The following is a 23,091-nucleotide window of genomic DNA, read 5'->3' on the forward strand; positions in this document are numbered from 1 at the left end:
TCTCCTTACTTTTTGTGTACACTCTTTGATGTGGCATAAATGACAGCAGCAGTGGTAGGAGACATAGAAAGAAACATCCTGCCATCCGGAGGATACACATGGACGCTGACATTTGCTCCTGCACCATCTGTGCATTTCTTACCTATAACGCGCTCTTGAGAAACACACACAGAGGCTCTCTGAGCTTGTGCATGGCAGAAGGCAACTGGCCAAGGTTCTTCTTCAGAACGTGTAGGAAAAGACAAGGAACTTTGGACCAGGTATTTCCAATTACTGTGTCTTGGATTTCACAGCGTTGAAATGTTTCTTAGGAGTTGGAAACATGTGTGAATGACAGTCATGCAAATCCACTTACCACTGAATTGTTCACCAAAGACAATTGTGTTCACTTGGGGCAGATACCTGGGTCCTTGAATGTTGTTGTGACTCTTATGTGGAGCGTATCAGGAAGTTTGGGTTTTCTTTAACTCTGCTCTCTCCGTTATCCCAGATCCAAGTACAGGAGCACCTTTGTTTTATTGCTCTTTAGAGATACTGCATCTTTTACATGTTGAAGGTTTGTGGCAACCCTGCCTCCAGCAAGTCTATCAGCACCATTTTTCCAGCAGCATTTCTCACTTTGTGTCTCTGTGTCACATCTTGCTAATTCTTGCAATATTTTAAAACTTTTGTTATTGTTATATTGTTACGGTGATCAGTGATCTCCAGTGTTACTATTCTAATTGCTTTGAGGCATCAAGACCCATGCCCATACAAGATGGCAAATTTAACTAATAGATGTTGTGTGTATTCCGACTGTTCCACCAACTAGCCCTTCCCTTGTGTCTCTCCCTCTCCTCGGCCTCCATGTTCCCTGAGACAACAATATTGAAGTTAGGCCAATTAACAACACTACAGTGGCCTCTGAATGTTCAAGTGGAAAGTAGAGTTGCAGATCTCTCGCTAAATCCAAAGCTAGAAATAATAAGCTTAGTGAGGAAGGCATGTCAAAAGCCTAGGTAGGCTGAAGGCTAGGCCTCCTGTGCCAAACAGTTAGCTAAGTTGTGAATGCAAAGAAAAAGATCTTGAAGAAAATTAAAAGTGCTACTCCAGTAAACACACAAACGATAAGAAAGTGAAACAGCCTAATTGCTGATATGGTCTTGATAGAAGAGTACACACGCCACAACATTCCCTTAAACCAAAGTCTAATCCAGAGCAATCCTGCCTCTCTTCAATTCCATAAAAGCTGAGAGCAGTGAGGAAGCTGGCAAAGAAAAATGTAAACGTAGCCGAGGTTGGTTTGTGGGGTTTAAGGAAAGAAGCTGTTCACGCAACTAAAAAGTGCAAGGTGAAGAAGTAGGTGCTAATGTGGAAGGTGTAGCTTCTGAAAGTTATCCAGAAGACCTAGCTAAGACAATTAATGAAGGTGGCTACACTAAACAACAGATTTTCAATGTAGATGAAACATTGGAAGACGATACCAAATAGGACTTCATAGCTAGAGAGGAGAAGTCAATGCTTGGCTTCAAGGCTGCCTCTTTTTTAGGGGCTGATGCAGATGTACACTTTAAGTTGAAGCCAGTGCTCATTTACCATTCTGAAAATTTTAGGGGCCTTAAGAATTATGCTCAGTCTACTCTTCCTGTGCTCTCCAAATGAAACAACAAAGCTTGGGTGATAGCACATCTGTTTACAACATGGATTACAGAATATTTTAAGCTCACTATTGAGAACTACTGCCTAGAAAAAAAAAGAATCCTTTCAAAATATTACTGCTCATCAATAATGCACCTGGTCACCCAAGAGCTCTGATGGAGATAAGCAATGAGATTAATATTGTTTTTATGCCTGGTAACACAATATCCATTCTATAGCCCATGGATCAAGGAGTAATCTAGACTTTCAAGTCTTATTACCTAAGAAATACATTTTATACAGCTATGGCTGCCATTAGTAGGCATTCCTCTGATGGATCTGGATAAAGTAAATTAAAAACCTTCTGGAAAACATACACCATTCTAGGTGCCATTAAGAACATTCATGATTCATGGGAAGAAGTCAAAATATCAACATTAACAGGAGTTTGCAAGAAGTTTATTCCAACCCTCATGGATGACTTTGAGGGGTTCACGACTTCATGGAGGAAGTAACTGTAAATGTTGTGGAAGTAGCAGCAGAACTACAATTAGAAGTGTAGTCTGAAGACATGATGGAATTACTGCAATGTCACAAAAGGACTTTCACAGATGAGGGTTGCTTTTTATGCATGAGCAGAGAAATTGTTTCTCAGGATGGAATCTACTCATGGTGAAGACTGTGGAAATGACAATGAAGGATGTAGAGTATTACATAAACTTACTTGATAAAGCAGTGGCAGGGCTCGAGAGGATTGACTCCGGATTTGAAAGGAGTTCTACTGTGGGTGAAATGCTATCCAACAGCATTGTATGTGACAGAGAAATCATTCATGAAAGGGAAAGTCAATCCATGTAGCCAACTTCATTGTTGTCTTACTCTAAGAAATTCCAAGCCACCCCAACATTCAGCAACCACCCGTGATCAGTCAGTAGCCATCAACATTAAGGCAAGACCCTCCACCAGCAAAAATTCACTGAAGGCTCAAATGATGGTTAGCATTTTTTTTAAATAATAAAATAATTTTAAATTAAGATTTTTAAAAGACATGATGTTATTGCATACTTAATAGAGTACAGTGTAGTGTAAACATATCTTTTATTTGTACTGGAAAGCCAAAAAATTTGTGTAACTTACTCTGCTGCAATATTCCCTTTATTGCAGTGGTCTGAAATCAAACCTGCAGTATCTCCAAGGTGTGCCTATAATACAAAGCCTTGCCAATTTTGTCTTTAAACATTTTTCAAATATGTCCCCTTCTTCTCCATCTGATAATGCTATCTTGGGTGACCCCTGAAACAGCCTATTAACCAGTTTTCACAGCTTCAGCCTTTTCCCCTTCAAATCCATCAGATGAATCTAAAATAGAAATCTGACCCTGTCATTTCTTTGTTTAAAACTCTTGAGTGGCACTTGTTGCCCAGAGGGTATAGTCTAAGTTTCTTAACACGGAATTTAAAGCTCTGCATACAGACTCTCCTCTCTGGCTTCACCTCCACTCTCTGCTTCAGCAAAACTAAACACTTCCCATGCCATTTCTCTCTTTTATGACTTCGCTCCTGATGTCTTATCTGCTTGGAATATATCTTTTCTCCTATTCGTGTTCGACTCTTCTTCATCCTTTAAAACGCTGCACAAATATCATCTCCTCCAAGAATGCTCTCTGCTCCCTACCAAGTGGGGTTAGATGCCCTCACTCTGTGCCTCATATGCTTGTAATGCACTTCCTTTATAATGACACTATATCATCTGTGTGCTCATTTTCACCACTATATTGCAAGCTCTTTGAGGACAGAGGATCTCTTATTCCTTGAATTCTTGGCCCCTTACCAAGTACATGACTCATTAAGAACACTCAGCACATGTTTATATAAAGTATGAACTAAAATGCTTCTGTGAATAGATGAAATCCCTATGAAGTGAGGAGAGAGAGAGAAAGAGAGGAGAGAAACCTGGAATAAGCCTTTAGAGATACCCATGAATTACATTCTCTATTGTATTTTATTTTGTCTGTCTGTTCTTGTTTTTATTTTTAGATCCAGGGCTATAGCTGATTTCCTGCTTTCTCAGAACCACTTCACAATGGACGGTATGGTTCTCAACACACACACACTGTGTGTTCAGTGAATATTTGTGATTGAGTGATAATCCTTGGGACACCACTGAGATATTGCTCTATGTCAAGACTGAGCAATGTATAAGAAAAACTGGTTCAGAGCAGAGATATAAATACTCAACATTATATTGCAAGGAATGTTATTGTGCTTTATAGAAAAACATATGAGAACATTTGTGAAAGAAAGAAAAATGAAAAGCGGAAAGATTCATCCCTTCAGTCTGTTTATCTTATAATTTATCATCTGTTATCTTCCTAATCTATCTCACTTTACCCGTCATCTGTTTTCCCACCACCAAACATTGCCTTAGTTTAATGCAGTGGCATATATTTTGTTTCTGTAAATAGGAGGGCAAATGGAATGTCAACTGTAACTGTTTACATACATCCTACTACTTATATAGAAGCCAAGGTCATTTTATTCTTCTTGTCATAACTATACAGGTAGACAACTCGTTACCTGGTGAAACAGGGCAGTTATGTCATTCTTATATACCTAGAAAATCAGAACTAAGTGCTTTGCATAAAATTGTTCCATGTGAAATTGGCATCAATTAATGCACTGAACTATTTTTCTCCTGGATGGAAATGTCATTTAAGAAATATGAAGATCTTACTTCATTGTACTAGGAGGAAAAACTAAGCATCTGGAGGATTCTTATTCAGGCACAGCTTGCTGTTAAAACTTTACCTGAGATGCCCTGTAACAGGGCCTCTTTCACTTCCTGTCTTATCTTTGACAGCCTGTCTTAATGCAGAGTCTTAAGGCCAGAGACAGGCCACGGCTCAGGAGGGGTGAATACTGTGTCTGTTGCACTAAATTCTATAGTAAATGCTTTTATCCATGAATCCCAACAGTCACTAACTTTCTTTATCGTTGTGTATGTCTGTGAAGCTCATGATGGTTGACATATGTCAATCAGAAAGGTTTACTCTCCTCCCTTGCTACTCACAAGGCACTTAGAGAACTGAGGCAACGCAATTCCACTGAATAGTATATAGGCCACAAAAGGATGTTTCACATTTATCTGAAGAGCAGCAAGCTACCATGAAATGAGGCATGGTTAGTTCCAGTTATACACTCGATCTTGTCAGCAGAGATAAAATTCCTTACTGAAATATCTGAAATTCATAATAAAAATTTCTGGAAGCCTGTGAACTTATTGGCAGCATATGTAAATTTAGGAGAAAGAAATAATCATAAATCTGTCATGCTAAAAGGGCTGATTGGGGTTTTGGGGGAACACTCTAAGAATTACTAAACATTGGTATAGCTCTTTTCCCCAAGTAATGAATATCTTCAATATTCCCCGAATGTTGTGTATATTTCCCTAAGATTTATAAAACAAATGAAAGAAAGGAAAAATTAATCTATAATGAAATCATGGATCTTGAACAACCTCTTGACACACATTATAAAGGAAATCTGGCAGAGATAGGGAAATTTTAAACAAAATGCAAAAGGACTCTGAGATTCACAATAACTGCAAAATGGCGAATATGATGTTTTCAATAAATAAAAAGATAGAGTTGGGGATCATGAAAATAATAGTCCTTATCTTGAAAAGACAGGGATGAGGCACACAAAGGAGCAAAGAGTGAAGTGCAGTGAGGGGCCCACTGCTTGAGGCCTATTGTCTTTTTTTTTAGGACAGCATGGAATTGGGCCTGAAAGAGCTCTTAACCTTCCATGTTGTCTTAATTCTATGTAGGGCTTTTTAAACAGAGATGGCCTAGTGTCAAATGATCTGTTAGAGGAAGCAAAAAGACAGGCATTGGTAAAAGAACACTAGGCCATAAAGAGATGAAGGATGTCATCTAAAGCCAAGGAACTGTCCCTGTGCAGAGGACAGAACAGATTTGGAACTTAGAGATAAATGTTTATACATTAGCTGCATGTTGCCCTGAGGCATTTATCATTTCCACTGTTTTCCTGTTTTCAACACTCACAAGCAGTTAAAGAGGGAAACAGAGAAACAAAATAAACAAACAATATTTAGTTCTCCAGCTGGAGAGGTAGAAGAATGATTCTAAGGACATCTTATTGAAAAAGGAGGCAAGCCAGTGAGGTTCACTCACACTACCTTTCTGCACATTGTAAATCAGATCCTATAGTCTGCATTTAAGGATGATTAGTAAATACAAAAGATCTGGCATGCATAAAACACCACACAAACAAATGAAGAAATGGTTAACATTCAAATGACTATGAAGATTGAATTTTAGAAGAGGAACTTAGGAAAGAAAAGAATGTTAAAAAATTATCTGCACTCTCAAGGAAATTAAAGTGAGTATGGAAATTCTGTGTAACAAGAGATCATATAAAATGGTATATCTGACAAATTCAGCAGAAGACATTGAGAAGAAACATAAAATATGAAAATACTTAAAAACCACATTTGAAGAAACTAGAACTGGTACAGTGAAAATCAAGAAAACAAACAACAATAAATACTAAAAAACAAGGAAATGATATAGGAGGCTGGGTAGATAAGATCATGCATACTGCAAAAAAATTGTAAGGACAAAAATGATTAGAAAAAAAAAGAGATAGGTATGTGGAATGGCTATATATATATATATATATATATATATATATATATATATATACCCACACAATACATGGATGATTAATGGATAGTTAGGGTTTCTTAGGAAGAGAATTCAACAGTGAGATTATAAAAAATATTAAAGGAAACGTAAACAAAAACTTTCCTTAAATAAAGGGAGATTTATATAGGTATACTTATCATTATTTATTGATGTATAAGGAATTAGTCCCAATCTTAAAGGCTTAAAACAGTAACAACATTTATTTATTTATATTTATTTATAGGCTGCATTGGATCTTCGTTGCTGCACCTGGGCTTTCTCTAGTTGTTGCGAGCGGGGGACTACTCTTTGTTGCGGTGCTCAGGCCTCTCATTGTGGTGGCCTCTCTTGTTGGGGAACATGGAGTCTAGGCATGTGGGCTTCAGTAGTTGTGGTGAATGGGCTCTACAGCACAGGTGCAGTAGTTGTGGCACACCAACTTAGTTGTTCTGAGGCATGTGGGATCTTGCCAGACCAGGGATTGAACCCCTGTCCCCTGCATTGGCAGATGGATTCTTAACCACTGTGCCACCAGGGAATTCCCAAAACAATAACAACTTAAGAAAAAGAATCTCTCAGGGTTTCCTGAGTAGTTCTGCTTTAGGACATTTATGAGGTAGCTAGAGCTAGAACAGCTAAGGCTGGCCAGGCTTCTCTTTCTCTTTATGGAAAGATTAGGGCCTCTCCATGGGGTCTCACGGTGGTATAGTTTGGGTCTCTTCAGAGTATCAGGGCCTCAGGACACTTGGACTTACCAAGTGACTGAACACTTTCAAGAGAGAATGTTTTTAAGAGGATAAGGCAGAAGTTCAGGGTATTTTCATTACCTACTCTCAAAAGTCATATCTCCTGAAATCACAAGCCTGCCAACATTTCAGATAAGGGACCATACACTCCACCTCTGTATGAGTGATGGTGTCACATTTTAAGAAGAGCATGGGAGCCAGAGGATATTGTTGTGGTGATTTTGAAAACACAACGTCACACATATTGAAAGGGGTTACTATGAGTGTAACAGGACAATGAAAAATTAATAGAGAATAATAGAGTCATAACATAGTGAGACTTTTGAACTTTCAGGTTAAGGAAAGAACAATATAATCATTCTGGAAGAAGAAATAATCACATGCAAGGGCAAACGGAGGCTGGGCTGAGATTTCCACACAGCAATGTTCAAGAGCAGGAGATGATGGAGCACTTTCTTCAGAGTTAGGAGAAAAGGCTTTTTCCCCAATAACTTATCTTTAGTCCATACACACAAGTGTTGTGGATAAAGATGACAGGAAGACATGTTTAAATATGTAAAGGTTCAGAGTATATATCATATATTAACCATCATGAAAAATATCTTCCTGAAGACCAAATCTAGCCACATTAAAAATAGAAGAATGGAAATTCAAAATAAATCATGAATAGATCTTTTTGTTTGAACATTGAAATATAAAAATCAGCATTTTCCCCTTGTTTTCTAGAAGTCATCCTAAAGCACCAAGGAGAAACAATGAATGAAAGACAGAAACACCATGTTTGGTGAAACTGGAAGACAGCTAAAGTCCAGGATCACAAGATAGAACACGTAATAAGTAAAGAGAGTGGGAGGAAACTTTTGGAGATGATGAATATGTTTATGGCGTAGATTGTAGTGATAGTTTCACAGATGCATCCTTATGTCCAAACTCATTAAGTTGCATATTTTAAATATGTATGACTTTTTGTATGTCAATTATACCTCAATAAAATGGTTGAAAAAATATCTGGAAGAGCAGAAATTGTGCAGTGAGGTGAGTAGAAAGAAGCCAATAAATGATGATGTAGAGATGGCATAAGAGAGCTTCCGATCAGAAAAAGAGCCAGCAAAAAATATTGTATCAAAGTTGAAAGTTGGGACTTCCCTGGTGGCACGGTGGTTAAGAATCCTCCTGCCAATGCAGGGGACGTGGGTTCGAGCCCTGTGTCCTTGAAGATCCCAGATGCCGTGGAGCAACTAAGCCCGTGAGCCACAACTACTGATCCCATGCTCTGCTCCGCAACTACTGAAGCCTGCACGCCTAGAGCCTGTGCTCCACAACACAAGAAGCCACCATAATAAGAAGACTGCACACTGCAACAGGGAGTAGCCCCCTGCTTGCTGCAACTAAAAGAGAAAAGCCTGTGTGCAGCAACAAAGACCAAACTCAGCCAATAAAATAAATAAATTTAAAAAAATAAATAAAAACTAAACTAAAAAAAAAAAAGATGAAGGTCATGGCAGGTGATAAACCTGAGTTCCTTATTTTCAGCAGCACATAGAGTGATACATCTGGCATTCGTCTTACTTGACTTGGTATGGTCCCAGGAAGCAGAGGAATTGGGACTAAATGAGCAATCCTATGGACAGTCCATATGTGCGAGCAGTACTGTCTCTGTTGCAGCAGAAAAAAAAAAGAGACTGAATTGAGAAAAGGTCCAGTGATGTCTATCTGCATTGCATGGGGAAAATCACACCCAGAATCCTTGATCACAAGAATTCATGCTTGTCCTGAATACTGTTGTTTTCTGTCTGACATATACTCCTGGCAAATAGTTGGTCCAGGAAACACTCATCCTTTTCAATGATAAATAATATAATGAAGCATGAGCACAGGATCTGTTCAAAGACAGAATTGGAAAAGAGGAAGGACATTTTTCATTATAAAATTAAAAAGACATCAATACGTGAATTAACTCTCCTATCAAGGGTACAAAGCGAAAGCAAAAGCTCTGGGAAGATATGTTGAGACAATAAAATTTATCAGCTGATTGAGCTCATGGAAGTACGGAAAAAACACGAAACTATTAAGCAAATGAAGCTGAACTAGCAAGAAGTTTAAGAATCAACTCTTCTGAAAACAAAGACTACAGTTGAAAAAGTAAATGAAATTAAGTAGAAAAATATATTAATATAAGAATTATACAATTAAGGAAAAAGTGACATTTAAAATATGACTAATTTGGAAGTCATATGCATAATTGGAACCCTCTACAAAGAATTGGAAACTGTGAAACAGAATAAATATATAAGGATATAAGTTAATAACTTTTTGAAAATTAAAAAAAAAACTTGAACTTGCAAATTGAACGGTTATATTCTGTTGTTCCCAGAAGAAAATAATGGTTAACAATGAGACATATTTCAGCAAAGCTTTTTGTCTTTTAATGTACAAAAAGAATTAATCTGGGAAGCCCATTGAGAATATAAAGCAACTTATTATATAAATTAATTCAACTTATACTTCTCCATAGCAATCTTTATGCCAGTAGTCAGTAGAACAATACCTACAAAATGCTTCCAGAAAGAGGATTTTATGTCTAACCAATTGTCATTCAAGTATAAAGGCAATCTGCATGGTTTTGAGTGTTTTAAACACTTTTTACTTATTCTCTCAAATTTTAATTTAGAAATTAAAAAAATACTAGCATAGTTTGATAAATACTTGTATATCTCCTGCACGTGAACTCAACAATTTTTATCTTTTTTGGTATATTTGGTTTACCTTCAGCCTCATCTCGCTCCCTCCTTTCTTTCTATTCCCCTAGCCCCTCACCTCCTCTCTCTCTTTATCTATTTAAAATTAAGACTTCAAGTCACTTCATCCCTAATTACTTAAACATTCATTTCCCAAAGACAAGGATAACTTCTTATATAACATTATGCTGTTATCACCTCTAAGAAATAGAAAACAATTCCATAATTTCATTTAATATCCAGTCCATATTAAAATTTTCTAAATCATCACAATCTATATTCTTGACAATTTGCTTTTTTAGGAACTGGGATCCAACCTAGGTTGATGCCAAGCCATTGGTGATTTTGTCTGTTTATAGTTTCTTTTAGTAAGAAAATCCCCCTGCTTTAATTTTTTTTTTCCATTACATTCACTTTTGGAAGAATTCAGGACAAGTGACATACATATTTTTCCAATTCTGCATTTATCTGATTGTTTTCTCTTGGTGGTATTTAACCTGCTTCTTTATTTATTCCTGTTTTCTGTAAACTGGCAATTAGATTTAGAGGCTTGACAAGCAGTTTTTAAGTTGCACAAATGTAGGGAATATTTTCCCCAAGAGTTCTTTTAGAGGAATGTACTGGAGGAAGAACTTTAGTTTATCAAGATGTGACTGGAAAATGTACAAAAAAAAATAAAAAATCAATGATGGTCATTGGATTTATTTTAGTATTACTTACAGTAGAGGCTAAGCCATGGTAAGAGAATGACCTCAAATTCACTGGCTTAAATTGGACAAAAGGGGTTTTTGTTGTTGCTGTTGTTGTTGTTTGTTCTGTTTTCATGAAATAATCCAGGTGTCCCGGTGTGAGTAGTCCAGGGCTTATGCAGTAGCTATACTCCAGGAGGGCACTCAGGGACCTAGATTTATACATCTTGTTTCTTCACCATCTCTCAGGATGACTACAGACTTCATCTGCATGGCTTACACGGACTTATCCCCAGTTCATGCTCCTAGGGGGATATGGAAGTCAAGAACAGGTAGCTTCTTCTTTAAAGAAATATCCTGGAAGGAGAACACATTGCTTTAGTTCATACTTGTCAGGCTTGAACTCAGTCAAAAAGACACATGTAAGTAGATTGGAGGCTGAGAAATTTAGCCTGCTGTTTGGTGACTATGAGCACAGCTGAACCGAAAGGACCTCATTATTAAAATGAAAAATGATGATATTTCTATGGGACCACTAGCAATCCTTACTACAATTTGAATGTACTAATAACACTAAAAAGCATGGAGATGGGGTGACAGTAGAATATATATGCTAAATGCACTGGCAATGTACAAAATTAGAATTAAAAGGGAAGAGAATTAATACATACTGTGAAACAAAATGGAGTATTATCTATATTAGATAAGATTATGCACTAAGTTATAAGCATAATATAAGCACAGGACATATTTAAAAACTTTAAAAGATGACAGTGAGATGTTTTAAAGTAACAAATCAGAAAATGTAACACAAGCTAAATTAAACAATTAAAATCAAATAATTTTATCAACAAATGTAAATAACTACACACATCAATGAAGGAGACTTTCAGATTGGATTACAAACCAAAGTCACATACCATGCTGTTTACAAGAGAATTGACTTCCAGAATAATTTAGAAAGGTTAGAAAAAAATATATGGGGACAGATATGTTGGGCAAATGCAAAAAACAAAAATTCAGAGTTATGATTTTACTTTCAGTCAAGTTTGAATTGAAGAATTGAGACAAAGAAGAGCATGCTAAAGTGTGCAATTAACAGTGAAGATGTAAGTTATAAATGTCTATGAATAAACAAACCTAACATCACTATGCAGTAACTAGAAATTATAGGAGATACAAAGAGAAATGAACATATATCATTAGCAGTAAAATATAAATTTAATTCATAGATTTTAGTCCATGACAGGTGTAAACAAAAATTATGTAAAGATATCAAAGACTCGAATGGTATAATTAATAAGATAGGTATCCTTGAGATATATCAAATTTTGTACCTAAAATTTTATACCCCTTTACCTACTCTTGAAGCAGTCATAAAAATAGGCCATGCATAGACCTCAAGGGAAATCCTAATAAATTAAGAAAGTGCCAATTTAAGAAAATATTGAAACATTGCAAATTGAAAACAAAGTGATATGAATACATCTAGAAATTAAATACACAGGAAGTTACTACTTTTTGTAAATTAAACAAATGTCTTCAAAAACAATAAAAATTTCTTCCATTGATTCTTATTTTAAGAGAAAACCTAATTCTCAATTGCAAAACATCTGAAATATTATAAAAATGGTAACATTACTAGTTAGAAACTTTGAAATAGAGCTAAAGCAGATCTTAGAGAAAATTTTATATTCTTAAATAGTTATATTAATAAGCATAAAATAGTAAAACTTCAGGATTTAACTGAAAAAGTAGGAAAAGAACAATAAAGCAAGATGTAGGATATCATTGATATTAATAAAGATAAAAGGGGGAAATTAGTAATTTAGAATACACATAAAACTGGACCCAAGGAATAGATGAAGAAGTGTGTTCATTGAAAGAAAAAGTAAAGCAGATAAACTGCTACTCTGAGAAAAAAAAAATGAGAGGACACACAAATAATTAAAATAGGATAGAAATGAGAACCACAAATACAGAGAAAATAAAAATGCTCATTCTAGACTATCTAGTTAATTCTAGTCAGAGATCAAAAGAATTGAAAAATTAATTTTTTTTAGGAAAATTAACCAAAACTAACTTTAGAAGTAAAAAAAAAAAAGAAAAACAAAACCATAAGTAAAGACAAATTATTACTGAGGACATAAAGATGTCAAAGAACTATTACCCAGTATAGCACTAAACTATGTAGTTTCAAGGGAGAATTCAACAAAACCTTTATAACCAATATCTCCAGGGCTATTTAAACAGTAACAAGATACAGAAAAATCCTTTTATGAAGTAAGTATAATAATTGAAAAAAACAAAGAATCAAAATCCCAAAAGTTATTTCACAGATATCAGAAAACTTGGAAACAACCAAGATGTCCTTAGTAGGTGAATGGATACATAATCTGTGATACATGCAGACAATGAAAAATTTTTTAACTTTTTATTTTATATTGGAGTAGAGTTGATTAACAATGTTGTGTTAGTTTCAGGTGTGCAGCAAAGTGATTCAGTTATACATATACATGTATCTATTCTTTTTCAAATTCTTCTCCCATTTAGGTTGTTACATAATATTGAGCAGATTTCCCTGTGCTATACAATAGGTCCTTGTTGGTTATCCATTTTAAATATAGCAGTGTGTACGTGTCAATCCCAAACTCCCTAACTATCCCTTCCCCCTCCTTCCCCCCCCATAACTGTAAGTTTATTCTCTGAGTCTGCTTCTGTTTTGTATCTTTTCTTTTTTTTAAAGATTCTGCATGTAAGAGATATATACAATATTTCTCTTTCTCTGTCTGACTTACTTCACTCTGTATGGCAGACTCTAGGTCCATCCACCTCACTACAAATAACTCAAATTCATTCCTTTTTATGGCTGAGTAATATTCCATTGTATATATGTACCACATCTTTTTTATCCACTCTTCTGTCCAGTGGGCATTTAGGTTGCTTACATGTTTTGGCTATTGTAAACAGTGCTGCAAAGAACATTGGGGTGCACGTATCCTTTCAGATGATGTTTTTCTCTGAATATATGCCTGGGGGGGGGGGGGATTGCAGGATCATATGATAGATCTATTTTTAGTTTTTAAAGAAACCTCCATACTGTTCTCCACAATGGCTGCATTAATTTACATTCCCACAGTGTAGGAGTGTTCACTTTTCTCTACACCCTCTCCAGCATTTATTGTTGAATCAGGCTTCCTGATTTGACTATATTACAAAGCTATAATCATCAAAATAGTATGGTACTATCACAAAAAATAGAAATATAGATCACTAGAACAGGGTAGAAAGCCTAGAAATAGACACGTACACCTATGGTCAATCTATGAAAAAGAAAGTAAGACTATACAATGGAGGAAAGGCAGTGTCTTCAATAAATGGGAAAACTGGACAGCTACATGTAAAAATAAAAAATGAAATGAGAACATTCTTTAACACCATACACAAAAGTAAACTCAAAATAAATTAAAGACCTAAATGTGAGACCAGACACTATGAAACTCTTAGAGGAAAACATAGGCAGAATACTCTGACATAAATTGCAGCAATATCTTTTTCGATCTATCTCCCAGAGTAATGGAAATAAACAAAATAAACAAAAATAAACAAATGGAACCTAATTAAACTCAAAGGCTTTTGCACAGCAAAGGAAACCATACACAAAATGAAAAGACAACCCACAGAATGGGAGAAAATATTTGCAAATGATGTAACCGACAAGGGATTAGTCTCCAAAATTTACAAACAGCTCATGCGGCTTAATATCATCAAAACAAACAACCCAATCAAAAAATGGGCAGAAGACCTAAATAGACATTTCTCCAGAGATGATATACACATGGCCAAGAGGCACATGACAAGATATTCAACATCACTAATTATTAGAGAAATGCAAATTGAAACTGTGAGATATCACCCTACACCAATCAGAATAGCTATCATCAGAAAATCCACAAACAATGAAATATTATTTAGTGCTAAAAACCATGAGCTATCAAGCCATGAAAAGACATGGAGGAAACTTAAATGCATGATAACATAATGATAGTTATATGTCACATGCATTTGTCCAAAACCATAGAAAATGCAAATACTAGAGTAAACCTTGAGGTAAACTATGGGCTTTGGGTGATTATGAGGTGTAAATGTAGATTCATCCCTGGTAAAAAATGTACCATTCTAGTGAGTGATGTTGATGACAGGGAAGCTAGGCATGTGTGGGGGCAGAGGGTATATAAGAAGTCTCAGTCACTTTTTAATTTTGCTCTGAATCTAACACTGCTCTTAAAAAATAAATTTTTTTCTTTTTTTTAAAAAGCAAAGAATAATAGTAAAAGAAAAACAAACACAAACCAAAGAAGCTTTACATACGAAAACTACAAACCAATCTCACTATGAGTATGGAAGCAAAATTTCAGAGTAATCAGCAGCACATAAGACCATCATATACCTTTGTAAAGTGGTTTAATTCAATAAATGAAAGGATAGTCCTATAATGACTAAAATTAATCATAGTAATTGATCTAAGAAGAAACAGCTTACCACCATTTTCATGTTGAAAAAGCAGTTTCCAAGATTATATATCTATTCTTGATATGAACACTTAAAAATTATGTCAGAATAGGTGAATACTACCTCAACATAATAAAATAAGCATCTCAAACAAAAGGCTGAAATAATCCTTGTTGATAAAACTTTAGAAGCATTCTCATCTGTATCAGGAACAAGGCACATAGTCCACTATTAACACTGTTAATTGAACTGGGCTTGTAGACACTAACCAACATATTTAGATAAAAGGAAGAACCAAAAAAATTAGAAAAAAGGTTACATTATTATTGTTTACAGATGATATGATTATATATTTGAAAACCTTAAAATTTTCAGCTAAACCCACTAATTCAGTAGGGAATGCAGTAAGGTGATGAGGTACAAAATTAATGTAAATTGTCAATAGCCTCCACTGATACAATAAGTTATATGACATAATGCAATAAAAGACTTTATATTAGCAACAATAAAAGACAGAATGCTTAGTATATTAGTTTTTTTATGGCAGCCATAACAAGTTACTACAAACTAGTGATTTAAAACAACACAAATTTATTATCTCACAGTTCTGGATGTCAGAAGTCCAGAATGGTTCTAAATGAGCTAAAATGAAAAGATCAGTTGTATTGCATTCCTTTTCGTTGCTCTAGGGGAAAACACATTCCTTGCCCTTTAGAGTTTCCAGAGGCTGCCCACATTTCTTGGCTCAGGACCTTCTTCCATCTTCAGAACCACTTCAGGCCAATTCCTTTGGCACTGCTAGCTCTCTGATTCTTCCTCTGCCCTCTTCTTCCACTTATAAAGGAGCTTTGTGATTACACTGGGACTACCTGAATAATTCAGGATAATCTCCACATCTCAAGGGCAATTAAGATTAGCAATCTTAATTCTATGTGCAACTTTGTCCCTTTTGCCATGTAACTAACACGTTCACAGTTTCTGAGCATTAGGATGTAGACATCTTTGGGGCAGGGAGGGGCATTGTTCTTCCTACCATATCTAGTAATCAATTGAACAATAAAAGTGTAATGTTTATTATAAGAAAACTTTGAGATGATTTGGGGGCTACAAAAGAATGCTTGAACAATTTTTTTTTACTTTTAATAAATAAATAACTAAATAAATTTATTTAGTTATTTATTGGCTGTGTTGGGTCTTCATTGCTGTGCACTGGCTTTCTGTAGTTGTGGAGAGCAGGGGCTACTCTTCATTGCAGTACGTGGGCTTCTCATTGTGGCAGCTTCTCTTGTTGTGGAACACAGGCTCTAGACAAATGGGCTTCAGTAGTTGTGGCTCACGGGCTCTAGAGCGCAGGCTCAGTAGTTGTGGTGCATGGGCTTAGTTGCTCTGCGGCATCTGGGATCTTCCCAGACCAGGGATTGAACCCGTGTCCCCTGCATTGACAGGAGGATTCTTAACCACTGCGCTGCCAGGGAAGTCTGCTTGAACAAATTGAAAGGCATGCTATTTTCTTGGCTAAGAAGAAATAGCGTGTACTTTAATGGGAAGAAACATCATGTACTTTAATGGGAAGAAACAACATCACAAAGATATCAGTTATCCCTAAACTAACCTATACATTTAATTCAATACAACAAAATATTACCTAACTGAATAATTTTGGAAAAAGACAAGATAATTCTTAAAATACGTATGGAAACCAAAAACTAGCAAGAATAAATAGGAAAATTCTGAAAAGGAAGAGTTAGGAGGTGTTTCCAGATGTGAAAGCATATTACTAAGGCTCAGTGTGATGTTAATCATAAATAAACACATCAGTGGAATCATATTAAAAAATCCAGAAACGGGACCAAATCATGTGGAAATTTGCTTAATGATAAAGACTGCATCTTGGTGAAAAAATTGTTTATTAAAAGCAAATGGTGTTGGGACTCTTGGTAGCCATCTGGACTGAAAAGTTTTCTTCTATGTCTCATATTTTATACCAGGGTATCTTTGAAATGAACAAGAAATGTAAAGATAGAAATAAAACCATAAAACTACTATAAGAATCCCTGGGCAAAAATGTTATAATATCAGAGCAAGGAAGGCTTTTCTATAAGAGAAAACCCAGAATCTGTAAGAGAAATGATTTAAATTTTCAACTACTTAAACGCAATAGAAACAGCAATAAAAAAAGGCCAAAATTCAACACAAGTAAATTCAAAATTCAAGCAGGGTAAAACTACTTGTAACTCATAGACAAAAGTCTAATTTCTCTCATGTATAAAGCATTCCTACATATTGAAAAAATAAAGACCAGTAAATATAAAAAATTTTTAAAGGTTATGAAAAGATAGCAAAGAAAATGAAGGACAATTTGCATTTTAGATATATGGAAATATCCTCAACCAAACTCATAATGAGAGATATAAAGAGTAAATCTACTGTGAGATACCATTTGTCACCTTTTAGGTCATCCACAATCCAAAACATTAACAGCCTCTGCTGTGAGTGAGGGTGAAGGGAAAAGCCGCCCCCATTTATTGCTTGTAAGAACATAAATTGGTAAAATCCCATTGTGGGGGAGGTATTGTCTATCAAAATTACACATCACATACCTTAGCATCCAACAATCTGATCCCTACAATGTTTCCAGTTATGTACAAAGTGAAAACATTAGTCACTGCAGCAATCTCCCTTTAATAGCAAAATATTACAAAAAACCTAAACATCTCTCAATAGAGGACAAGTTAATTAAATTATGGTACGTCAGACAATGGATATTATTTAGCTATAAAGTATAATCATAAAGGTCTTTATGTAGAGTATGGAAAGATCTCCATGATATGTATATATATTTAAATTAAAAATTTTTTTAAATGTTACCTTTGCCTTTTTATTTATTTGTTTATTTATTGGCTGCATTGGGTCTTTGTTGCTGCACGTGGGCTTTCTCTATCTGCGGACAGCAGAGGCTACGTTTTTTTGCAGTGCGTGGGCTTCTCATTGTGGTGGCTTCTCTTGTTGTGGAGCACAGGCTCTAGGTGCATGGGCTTCAGTAGTTGTGGCGCATGGGCTTAGTTGCTCCATGAAGTAGGATCTTCCTGGACCAGGGATCGAACCTGTGTCCCCTGCATTGGCAAGCGGATTCTTAACCACTGTACCACCAGGGAAGTCCTCCATGATATATTTGTAAATAAAAATATAGACTGAGAGGAAACCTCAAATATAGTCACAAAAGCTGGGGTGGGAAATCACAAGGAAGAGAAGCAGTGGGCTTACTCTAGTCTCTCTCAGATGGCAGCCTCTCTGGACAGTTTTTCTGAAGATGGTACACTGATACATAGGCACCTAAGTGTCTTATTTAAATGTATAAACATAATCTCTAACAGTATTAAAAACAATTTCTACCCCGGTGGGCAATGAAAACAAAGCATAACAAAAAATACCACTGGAAGGAATATTATAATATATGAATATTAAATGCACAATAACCTCATAGGGGCTCATAATTAAATTCCAAATCATGTTAGTAAATTGTCCAAACTAACTCAGAAATTTGAAGTAATGGGCTAAGATATAATCAGTATATGTAAACAAACAAAAAAGGCATATCAAAGTTACACAAAATATAATTTTAGAAATAAATGTATTAAATGGGAACATAGTCCCTTTAAAATTATAGATTAAACAAGTTCTCAACAAGCCTTTCTATTCCACTGACATAACATCAGAAAACCTGAAGAAAATATTGTGGGAATTAAAGTGAGAAACAGAGGAGCAATGGGAGAGAGAGAATTTAAGAGAGAATTTTTTGTCCTTGAAATATGTGTATAAAAGTTGTTCCTACATGAAAATCTAAACAATATTGTGAAAGACTGATATATTCTAGTCAATAAATAAACATATATATGAAAAAAGCTATAACCTATAAAAAGAATATTTTTTTTCAAAGGCCCCTGGAGCATTTTACAAAAAATATAATCACATATTAACCAAAAAGAAATACTCTTTCAGTTCCAAAGAGGAAAAATACTTTAGATCATATTCTAAAACCACAATCCAATAAAGTGAAAAATAAATGTCAAATTTAGAAACAAAAAACCCCAAACATTTGACATTTTAATGCCATTCTTTTCTAAAGAACTCTTAGAGCAAAAGGAACAAAAAACCACAATTTCAGAGTATTTATAAAGTAGTGATGATAATGGCCTCAGTGTTTTTAACTGCAAGCAAAAATAATGAAAATAATGGTTAAAATCTATGTGATAAAAAACAACAGAGTGAACCTAAGGACACAAACGGAAAAAATAAAGATGAAAGCATAAATGAATTAATTAGGAAACAGAAATGGTAGAATTGCCGATAGCTTATTTTTAGGGGAAAAGAACAAATTTAAACCATTCACCCATTCAAGAGAAAAGGAGAAAATGCCACATGAACATAAGAACATTAGATAGGATAACAGTAAATATTGACGACCTTAAAGAATTTTAAGATAATACTTTACTGTTTCATCCAACAGTTTTATTAACAGTATGTTAATAAATTGGTAACCAAGATAGGTAAGTTATGTCGTATTAAAATTGAACTATCTAAAATGGACCTAAGAATGGAAAGAAAACACGAACACAAAAATACAAATAACCAGAGGTAAAAAGTCACAAAGTTGTCTAAGAGTTATGCTTAAAAAGATCACCAGGTTCAGATGATTGTATTATTTACCTTTATCCATCCAATCTCAGCACATCTAATTTTTATGTCAAATGAAAGTTGCCACCAAAAAACCAGCCCCTCCCCCCCCCCAAATCTGCTTTCTATTCTTGTTATGAAGCCATATGTCGAAGGTGGCAGAATTCAACAAATATGGCACAATTCTAAAGACTAATATTCAAAAACACATAATAAAGCCACATATTGAATATAATTCAATAGGACTCTAGTAGGGTAGATCCCAAGCTGTGCCAACGTGGTTTAATATGAGGAAATTTATTAGTGCAATTCACTACAGTTAATTTAAAGAATAAAAGCCATATAATTATTTTGATAGGAAAAGCCTTGGATAAAATTCCATCTTTGTTGCTGATAAAACTTTATATATACATTATAATAAGCAAACACTGTAAATGCTTCAAACTCTTTTGAAAAAAACTTCAAGAACTTCAAATAAAACTTTGAAACTCTTTGTTCAGCCTCTAAACCTAATTTCAAGTTTATAGAAAATAGAAGTGATAATGGAGTAAGTTAAATAACACCAAGAGAAAACAATCAGATAGAATCAGATTTGGGGAAAATATGTAAGACAGTTTATAAATATATACATATATAGACATATAGAAACAGCAATTATATTCATATATATGATCTTACGTGTTCAGTGATAGAACATTGCTAGAAACAAGAAAAATTGTTACTTAGTCACCATGATTTTTCACATTTTCTTGCAGATACTACCAATGCAATTACGTGAGACAAAAAAGCTAATTGTCAAACATGTTTAAAAAAATAGGGAGAAAGTATTTATTTAGGAAGGTTAGGTGAGAGGTAAGAATTAAGACTAACTCCTTGTAGGCTTGCATATCTAGAGAGCTCTATGCATCTGAGGTGATGTCCCCAGGTTCTGTGCTTTACTGTCAACTACATTTGAAAAGTTTGAACTCCAGTCTCATCCCACCTTTCAGAGGAGCTGGTGTTTCCTTAAGCATGCAGGTTAAAGACATACACCTCAAGGTCTGGGGCTGTCTCCCACAACCTGAGGTCCAGCTCTGCTAGATCTCTATGCTCTGCACTAGAATACGAAAGGTGATAGGAGAACTGCTCACTTGATACTCCTGCTAGCTCTACAATCACCTCAGTAAAACCTATACTACCAGTCTTGGGGAAATGCAAGAAAAACAACTAAAAATAAAATGTTTATAAACAATAATAAAGTTTAATGAGATTTTGTTATTATTAAAATACCATTAGCTTTGATATATACAAAGCAGCATCTGTTAGAAAGAAAATGAAAGCCAACATTCACACCAGAAAATACATACGTAGTCTGTGAAAATGGAAAAATGGAGATACTGATATGTATTGATACTGATGATCCTTGCAAATTGTCCAAGTCGTAGGAATCAGTCATAATTCACCAGCCATAGATGTTATCACAGGTGCCAGCAGGGCAAGTGGCATCTGATGGAGCAAGGAACATTTGAAATGATAAGAGGCTAGAGGACATAGAAGCTAGATAATTGTAATTCTTCTCTACATACTGCGAGGCTTCAACAGCCATATACTTTTCCCTTTCATTCGTCTCACTCAAATGCTGTCTTTGATATAAGGTGGCTTTGAAGAACCCAAGACTGAGAAATTCCAGTGATGGAATTAGCACTATTTTTCCCTAAGCACAGAACACATATACTGAGAGGTGCTCAAAACTGCCCATTTAAAGACATACCTATTTAAACTATGGGATGCGACTAAGCTGTACATCAGATTGGACACCATTACTTGTTTTATTGTGCAAGCTAGCTGTTGGGGGTACCTGAGGAAGAGTAGATTCATTGTGTAAACTGAATGAGTTTGTATTTTTCTCTGAACAACTGAATTGCAGGGTGAGTTAGGTTTTGTTATCAGATATATGTAGACAGATTTTTTACAAAGGCACTGACAAAATATCAAAGAAAATAATACATGCCAAAATTTTAACATGCTTTTCTCAAGGTTGTTTAAGATTTCAGAGACTTTTCTCCTCTTATTTTTCAGATCTTTAAAAATTTTTTTATAATATGGATTATTTTGGCAATTATAAAAAATAAACACAGGTAGGTAAATCAGAGTAAAAGATAAAGAGGATTGAAAAAAATGATAGGCAACAATTTTTAAGACATACTACATGCCAGGTAATATGCTAAGCCCTTAACATGTGTTAACTCGTTTAATTTTTCCATCAGCGCCATGACTTATGTCATTGCTGCTGTTTTACAGAATTGAGGATTGGAAAGACTAAGTAACTTGACCATGGTCATAAAGCTAGGTGATATTGAATCACAGATTCGAAGCCAGGCAGTCCAGCTTTAGAGCATCTAAGTTTGAGTAACTTGCTCTATTGCTTCTCATCAGGCACCACAGACCTCCCATTCTATAGTTGAATCTGGCTCTTATATCTTTTTTATTCCCCTCTCATCACTTCTATGACCAAAATTTCTGGTTTGCTCATTTAGGACTCCAGTATTATGTTCATTTAATTTTAGTTATTCTAGTGTATGTGTAGTGGTTTCTGACTGTGGTTTTATATTGTACTTCCCTGATGATTATTAATGTTTCCTTAATGATGAATTTGTCTTTGCATGTTTCCTATGGTGAAGTATTTGTTCAAATTAATTACCCATTTTTTTAAAATGTCAGGAGGTTATTCTTAACATTGAGTCATAAATGCTGTTTATATTTTCTGGATAGAAGTATTAATCTGATGTTTATATTTTGCAAATATCTTTTCCCTAAGTACTTTCAAAATTCTTTTTGATGCTATTGAAATTGGAATTTTTTTAATTTCATTTTTGAATTGTTAATTGCTAGTGTGTAGAACTACAGTTGATTTTTGTGTATTGATCTTGTATCCTGCAGTCTTACTTAATTTGTTTATTAGTTATATGAGTTTTTGGTGGATTTCTTAGGTTTTTCTGTACATAAAACCATGACATTTGCAGATAGAGATACATTTGTGTCTTATTTTTCAGTCTGCCTTTTTTTCTATCCTGGATGCCTTTTCTTATCAATTTCCCTGGTTAGAAACTTCAGTATAGTATTAAATAGAAGTCATAAGAGAAGACGTATTGTCTTGTCCTTGGCATTGGGGAAAGCATTTACATACTTACCATTAAGTATAATGTCAGCTGTGTTTTTTTCCTAGTTGCTCTTTATTTGATTGAAAAAGTTCCCTTGTATATCTTGTTTATTAAATGTTTTTATCATGAAAGTGTTGGATTTTGCAAGATAATTTTTCTGTATTTATTGAGATGATGTAGTTTTTGTCCTTTATTCTATGAATAAGATGCTTTACATTAACTGAGCTTCAGATGTTAAACCACTCGGTATTTGGGGGATAAATTCCA

Source organism: Hippopotamus amphibius, chromosome 14 (assembly GCF_030028045.1).
Source record: "Hippopotamus amphibius kiboko isolate mHipAmp2 chromosome 14, mHipAmp2.hap2, whole genome shotgun sequence".
In the NCBI taxonomy this organism is placed as follows: domain Eukaryota; kingdom Metazoa; phylum Chordata; class Mammalia; order Artiodactyla; family Hippopotamidae; genus Hippopotamus; species Hippopotamus amphibius.